This window comes from Syngnathus typhle, linkage group LG3 (assembly GCF_033458585.1).
Source record: "Syngnathus typhle isolate RoL2023-S1 ecotype Sweden linkage group LG3, RoL_Styp_1.0, whole genome shotgun sequence".
NCBI lineage: Eukaryota > Metazoa > Chordata > Actinopteri > Syngnathiformes > Syngnathidae > Syngnathus > Syngnathus typhle.
Window position 1 is genome coordinate 6,061,389 of NC_083740.1, and position 8,626 is coordinate 6,070,014.

The window sequence follows — 8,626 nt, forward strand, 5'->3', positions numbered from 1 at the left end:
CACTTTTTAAAATATTTTTTAGGTAAATTAATCAAATTTGAATAGCAATCTTTAAAGTCAATGCCATATTTGTCAATGACGTATTAGTTAAATATGTGTTAGTGAGGCATTTCTCTATTTAGCTATGATAAAATGGCTTCGATGACAAAATCCACATTAATGTTGACATAGGCCACCTTCAATCATTCAATGCATCCGTAGCTGTCGGCGAGGGACGTGCGGTCAGGGGAGAAACAATCATGAAGAGAAAAAACGAAACGATGCACTTTCAATGTAATGCTCTGGTCTGTGCTTTATATTGATTTTCTTCCATCCACCCAGTTAGTGCTTGTCCCGTTCGGGGTTAAAGGGAGCTGGAGCCTGTTAGGGTGGTAAACTAATTTTGTCTAGACTGGACAAACTAGTTAAATTATTACAGGTTATATTCCAACATAATCATACGATGAAGATATTCTGCAAACCCTAACAGAGCCTACTAGTCGACTCTACTCCGGACTGCTTGTCAGCCAAATGGTTGAGCCACTATTCACTCTCATAATCACATTGTCAATAAATAGACACTAAGTCGAAATATTGATCATTTGTCTGGGTCAAACACTGAGTCACAATACATTTTGAGAAACATACTGGGAGGACTGAAATGCCCTTTCATATTTTGGAGAAATGAACATGTATGAGAGTGCAATCAAATGAATGCATTGCACTGGGAGACCTTTGATGATGACAGCGGGGCGAAGTTGCCACAGGCCACAATTTTCACTGTGAAAATGGAGTGTCACAGACATGTGGATAGATGCCCACTTTGACTGATGTGCGGCACAATTATGAAGGACAGATCATCTTCTAATGGTGACTACTTGCTAAAGCGACCAAAACATTGCTGGATTGTGTCCCAGTCGCTAAGAAGCTATTAGTATGCAATGCAGACTCCTTCTGCAGCAGGCTGAAGCGCTGTACAATCAATAAAGTGGCAAAGCTTTGATTCAACCTTTATTTCTCTCAACAACTTTGATTTAACGCATGTTATATGTGAATGCCGTAGATATATCTATTGGAGCCTTTTTTGTTTCGTTTTGTTTGGGTGTATGTTCTCACATCGATGTCAATTTTATTGCAATTGTGCATTGATTTTGATATTAAGGATGAAAAGTTTCTCCACACTTGCTTCACAATTACATTTACAACAACTGATATTTCTATTGTAATTTTGTCCCACTTTGACAGCCAAAGACATTCCCACAATACTTGTTTTTTTTCATGTTCCTTTCTGGAAGAGCTTTGTTTGATTGTTGCGTTCTTGGCAAAGATGCACTTACATTTGAATCGCACGCTAATGTTCTATCCCCCTTGTGTCTGTGTTGTATGTGTGTGTTTATGCTTTGGTGTGTGTGTGCAAAGAGAGCGAGCAGAGAATTTCTGAGAAAGTCAAAGAATAACAGCGCGGGATTTCTGAGAAAGTCAAAGAATAACAACAACATGAATGAGCCAAGTCACATAGAAAATCAAATATACGATTTCAGAATAATATGCAGAGCTGACGTCTTTACATAATCAATGCTTCTCGGAATAAATTGGACTCAGCAAATCATCAATTTTCTTGGACAGGACGGCGGTGCATAATTTTATGTTGCTTGACAAGAGAATGATCATTAGTTCAATACATGCACGCAGACTTGATGGCAAAAAAGGACTAACCACATGAAGGATCTGCAGAAAGTGTAAAATAGTTTCAAATTAATTTAACAGTCAGGGTTATTTCAGAACTGTGAGGTTTCTAGGCAACCTGGACAGTGTATGTCTTATTCACTGATGAAAAGTGTGAACTCTCATTTTATTCAACACATTCAGATCTTTCCAACCCAAAGAAAAATCAATGTTTTTTTCTTTATTAAAAATACTTTGTAGAAAATGACACCAGCACAACCAGTTTATTATATTTACTTTATGCATTTCTACATGTGGCAAAATAAGGATATGTGACATATTAAAAACATGCTTTTGGAATTAAAAAAAAAAAAAGACTTTCATAGACAATTGTGTAATTTATGGGGTGTTTTTTCTCATGCATTTTCTTTAGAACAATTTCCCTGGACGACTTATTAAATATGTTCCAAGTGGATCAACAAAACAAATGAACAGTTGCAGCTCAACCAAAGTCAAAGCACAAATCCGCAAATGAAAACGTGCAGGTTGTACAGTAGATGAGAAATAACCCCATTTAGGATTGTGCTTGTTAATTGATCTGGCGGCAAGAGCAAAAATAACACAGCACATACTATACAGGCATTGAAATGAAGGTGGGATTGAAATGAAGTGGGATTTAAAACATCATATATAGAGAATCTGGGGGTGGAGATGAACATGCAGAGAAAACATCAGGAGCAGGCAGATGCTTAAATTGGACGCCTCGGATGACATTTGCTAGCAAACTCGTTTTGAAGCTCAGTAGGAAAGGTGCTAATAAGTGATGTGGGCTGACTTTGGATCGGCTGATGTATCGTGCCTGTCTACCGAGCTTGACCTTGTTGTCCTCAACCCATTCCGGGCTCCATTATTGCATCTATTTTCCAAGTTGTAATCAGTAGCAGGGCAGCATGTCACCAAAGGGGATTTGTGGTCCAAGTAGAAATGAAGAAATGTAACTCAATTTAGTTAAAATTAGTTAAAATTGAAGAAATCCACTGCATGTATATTATAAGCCTACGCATATTTTTTTTAATTAGCATTATTATGAGATCTGTTATTTATTGTTGACTTTGTTCCGACTGAGCCAATTAAATTGAGCGTCATAAAAATGTTAGTAGAAATGAGAAACAAAAATATAATTTTGTGCATTACTGAACAACTGACACATGGAGTCATTAACTTATTTTGTCTACAATTGAAAAACATCTTTTAAAAAAAAAATGATGTGAATACCTTGACATGTGTCACCAACCTGCTGTTTACGGCAAATGTGTATTTCCTATGGAAACAATTCAGAAATGTGTGTTTCTTCAAAACAAACACGTTTCAAAGGCTGTGAATTGACTGTGAGTGTTTGCAAGTAATGATAAAACATTTGAAAACAAATGTTGCTCTCTTTAGATCCATCAATCATATTCCCGGAAGGCATTGCTCCCCGTGGGGTGTTCGGGGCTCCGCTGTAGTGTCTGTAATGTGTGTTCAAGTGTACATAGCAGCTGCTCTTGGATGAAATATTGAACGCTTGGATGAAAACTTCCCCCGACAAAGCCCAAACTCATCCTTTTTTTCTTTATCATATTGACATTCTTTTCTATAATATTTCCCATCCACTATGTACTGTATCCAGATCTCTAGCCGGGTAATAAAATTGCACTGCACTTTATTATAAGCCAGAGTGTGCTGACAAGTCTTTGGCACAGCACTATTCCTCACTTTGTTCTGTGCAATCAAAATATTTTAAAGCTCAAGTGCAAGACCTTTCCCTCTCAAGTGAATGTAATCATTTCTAGAGAAATCTCAGAATGTGAGGAGGACAATCCAGCACTGACTGGCTATTATTTAGTATTGAAACATACGTAAAATGAAACATTCATGTTCTAGAACAGAGGTGTCAAAGTCATTTTTGTCGCGGGCCGCTCATACTAGTTTCCCTTGTAGAGCCATTATGACGTCATCAACGTCTTCTATACACATAGAAACTGATGAATAACTCATTTTGAAATCAGAGACTAGTAAAAACTGTTCATATAGTTTAAAAATATGAATGGTAAAAAATATTGCTAGCAATATCTCTAGTCTTCAAAAGTGAAGACAATTTGTTTGTCTTCGCGTACCGCGTAAAATGATGTGATGGGCCGTATCTGGCCCCCGTGCCTTGAGTTTGACACAGGATCTAGAATATTCTATATGTCTAAATGAGCAGTGTTTGTTTTTTTTTGGTATGAAATTATTTTGGATGATAGGCTTTCAAGGAAATTTCAGCAATTTGTAATACAGAATAAAATACAGAAGGTATTTTCGTCCTATATAGCAGTCCTAGCTTATGTTTCTTATTATAATTTTGTACGGGCTGGCTATGTATAATAATGTCAGCACAGTTTAAGTAAATGGAAATTGAAATTTCCCCAGGAAATATATATATGAATGCTAAGAAGACCATTGTCAAGCAGAACTTGTTTTTTTTGCATAATTTCACTTTATTTTGGCTTGCAGAAAAAAAAAGTCTAATAATGTAACGAATAAGTGTCGGAAAAAGTAATCATCCACCTGGCCGGAGCTGCACGACTGACTTGTTCCTTGTTTGATTGAGTTCTGCACTGCAGATTGGAATCTTAATGACAGCATACAGCAGGAACAATTTATATTACCTTGACCAACCGTGTCAAAAATATTTTCATATTTTTCTCTTTGATTCTGCAATGACTGCAACCATTTAGTGTTTTAATGATCAGAGCAGATTTGCTGATGATCTCAATTAGTCAAAAGAGGGACATACATTTCCTAAATGAGTTTTTAATTTTTGCTGTACAATGACTTTGTTGAAATGCAGTAAACTGATTAAATAGTCACACCATACATTTGGGTTATTGCTCAAAGTGAAGATCAGTGCAAAAATGCTAATATTGTAGTAGTACTGCAATAAACTCCAAATACCATGTTGACATTGTGCATTGCACCAACACATACAAATAGCACCTGCACCGATTTTTTTGGGATCCCCTTCTTTTGCCTTTATTTGTACGGCAAATAATAATTCAAGGTTACTTTTAAAAAGATGAGATCTGTCTCCATTGGTCTGTGATAATATTGACTCAAAAAGCCAAAAGTTTTTTTTTTTTACATTATATTTCAAAAATATTCCCACTGAAATAAAGACTTGTTTATACTGCCAAGGGGACCACAGAAGTTACCTTGAATATTCAGATCACAATAAATCACTTTGTAGAACTTGTCGATGGTAATATTTAGATTATAAAGTTGCTATTTGAAGTGTTGCTTAAGACAGCAAAAAGCTGCAGAGAGAATCTCCTAACTTATGAACAGGCATTCATTGGCCACCACTTTCTCATGTACACTTGGGCTAAATTGAAGCTCACTAAGTCAAACCACCAAGTCCAAATTGGCGGCTGTGCTCTTTCATATTCGTTGGACATTTTGTTAATATAATAGCCTTCAGTTACAAAATGAATTTCCAGATCCAGTTGGAGAATTCACACATCAAAAATGAGTCATTTTTGATTTTTAGAAAAACAGCTTTTAGCCTTATTTTGCTGAAATGAAAAGAAAGACTCTTTCTGCACACTGACAATGGTGGTCCATTTAAGCGGGTAGCAATCACCTCGAGATGGAGTCTACAGATATGGACTGATAAGATAAAAAGACAATGTGAGGGAGATAAGTCTTTAACAGAAAGCAAAATTATCACAATGAAGATTTTTTATTTGCCACCTGGCTGAGTCAGCCGCTGCCACTGCCTTGGCAACCTTTTGTGTTGAGAGAGCAAAAGTATTTAATGAGGGTAAAGGTCGCTTTGCAATGTTGCTCTCAAATTAGTAAAATATTGACAACAACGACATTCTATTTATTGAATCCAGGAATGTATTTATTTTGCATCCATCGCATTAAATCAGCAAGGGATCTATGAAATTTAGAAGTTAGTGCCAACTCAACTTATTTAAATAAACTAATCTGCTCCATGACATCAGACCATCCTCTACTTTGTATACTAACAATATGCCACACTTACTTGGTCAACCTTTTGATGACTGTATAATTCTTTATTTAAAATCCATTAATAACATGATATGAGTGACACAAATTTGAAAACACAACATTATTCTAAGGGATTAATTTCTGCTGCAGACAGTTTGCCCCCTCTGCGGATGTCAGGTGATCGACAGTCAGCACAGTAGAAGGGTGAAATGCTATGAATAAATTCCGCTGCCAATTAGACAACAATGACACAGCAGCTCTATGAAATCTAATTAACTTCACTGTTTACTGAGATGGATTACCAAACGAAAGCAATTTTCGGGTCTATGATAGTATGAATTTAATTACTTTTGCCTTCTTTCAAAACAAAACAAGCGCCGATGTCTTGACTGCATGGATCGTTTTTACTGGCTTGAGAAAGGGGGGGGGGGGGGGCGGGTATAAGCTAGCCATGGATGAGATAAAGCTGGCCATTAAATAGAAAGTGTGGATCGATGGTTTTGATGTTGTAAGGTAAAGACAACTGCATTCTATTGAATTGAATCAACAATCAGAATTGTTTGTTAATTGTGTCCTGAAGCAATTAATTGATTGTTAATTTTCCCCAAATTTAATCACAAACATTTAATTAAATGCCCATCTCTTCTTTTAGTATTAGGCCTTCACTAAAAAAAAAAAGCAAAGAACTAAAAGTCTTTATGGTATGAACGTCTTAATTTTCCTCTTCAAGAGGTAGTCGACAAGCTAATGTTAAGTTTTTAATGTTGACCTGATTAGCGCTTAATATTTTGTATATTTCTTTTTTTACTTTCGGCGCTTTTCCAAGCTATCAGCAATTTCCAGATGCAATAATGGAACCAACCATCTCTTGCTCCAATTAATATGCTCGGCTTTAACACGAGAAAGTCAAGAACAAAGTGCTTTTAGATTTATACTTGCCAATGTTTTCTGCTTCCAATTCTTTTTCTTTTAGGTGCAATGACAGGAAGTTTTTAGATTAAAAAGAAGAGTATTAAATGTAATCACAAGTTTATATTTACAGTATATTGTAAATATAAAGAATGTGAGCTACAGATCTTCTTCAATAGATTGAACGATGTGATGCATTGCCAGACTAAACATTCTGGTACCAAAACAACACATTCAATATCACAGCGGGACAATTACTCATTTGGGCTGCAATTAATCAACGCGGAACCTTTTTAATCCTTCTTTGGTGGCTCAGGTGTTAATGATGCACAAGGAGAATCCAGCAGGGTTGCAATGGCTAAATTAAACGAAACCTTTTTGTGCGTTGCGGGTCTGATGAGACAAATCATATTTCATGCTGTTTTTGTGGGAAGGAATTTTATTCCGGGCATGTTGACGGTTCTTCTTCTCTCTGCCCTTGCACGCTTCTGTGGCCTTGGTGTCTGTCGCACATGACTGCTTTATTTTAGGTTTTAATCTTTTTCTAATCTGCTTAGTGTAGGATTTCTGGTGAGGGAAATGATGAAAATATTAGGGCGGCAAACAGATTGCACGGTGGCCTTGACGCTCTGAAAAATTCACTTAACAAAGGTGCGCATCAAAACAAGATCTCGGGGGGGGGGGGCAAGATTACATTTCCATATCTCTAATAAAATATGTTGACTGTCCTTCTATTGTACAATTTGCAAACATTTTGAAAAAGTTTAACGGCTCAAATTAATTAATACCATTATTTCACATTAGTCTGTTTCGTAACAAATCTCTACAGACTGACTTTTTAAAAACATTTTTTTTAAATGTTTGTTTCTTGGCATGCCCTTCTCAGTCGTTAAGCTTGAAGAGCAAGTTGAGGTAAAGGTTCTGTCCTAGCTCATAAATATGTAGGTCGAGGATGCTCTTGTCAGACAATATGACTTTTGTGATATTTTACCACCGATCCAGTTCTTTCATTAGCATTTTGGACCCTCCATTGTGACTCACCATTGTAGTATCAAAACAAAACATTAGCCCCTGCACATATTAAAAAAATAAGAGGCATAACCTGAATTTAGCCATTTATAGCCTCGGGCATCTCACTGATAAAAAGATATTTCCTTTTCTTTTGGTGTTGTTGGGGCTAGGTCGATTAAACATAAATTAGACCGTTTCATTAACTGACTTTATTGGAGCACACTTCCAATTATCTGAAATTCTTAACAAAATAAATTAATAAATATACCAAATTATAGTGGAGATATAAATCTTAATCATCTGAAGTGAAGCATTTCTAGTGGGACACAATTTATTGAGCAGGGCTCCTTGATTTCATTAGAGGGTCTTTAATCCAAAATTATTAAGAGTGGTTATTAAACTTTTGCACCTCCCTCAGTCAAGTAGTTTTTTGTTTGGCAAGTAGAATGAAGCAGCAAGATTGACTTTATCCGTGTATAAATCTAAGCAGGCAAGGTAGCCTAATTAGCTCACGTGTATTCATAGTTGTCAACAAATACAACTTTTTTTATATCTAAGTTCATTCCTACCCTATTTTATTTTTTTGTGGAACATGTGCCTTTTGTAATGCCTGGTAATAGTCTTGCTTAGCTAATTAGCTCTTATGAAATTCAAATGACACTCAATATGATGATCTCTAGTCAGAAAATTGTGATTTCACAGTATAGAAAAATTAAGAAATTATGTATGCATTTGTTCACATGTATTTGATAGTGGAAACTTGAACATTAAAGGTGCTATTTCCACAGATAATTAAGAAAAAAATGCACAGAGTCACGGTTCTATTTTATAACTTTAAAAGTTGTGCTGTACTTTGATATTCTTTGTTGGCATTCTACCAGACACTATTTTCAATGTGCTCAATTTTTTTTTTGCAATGTTCCATCATCTGAAACAGATTGTCCTTGCCCCTTATCAGTGTTCACACCACCAAGCAGTTGTTATTCCTCACTTGTAGTACTTTCATTTTTGACACCTTCCTCGAATC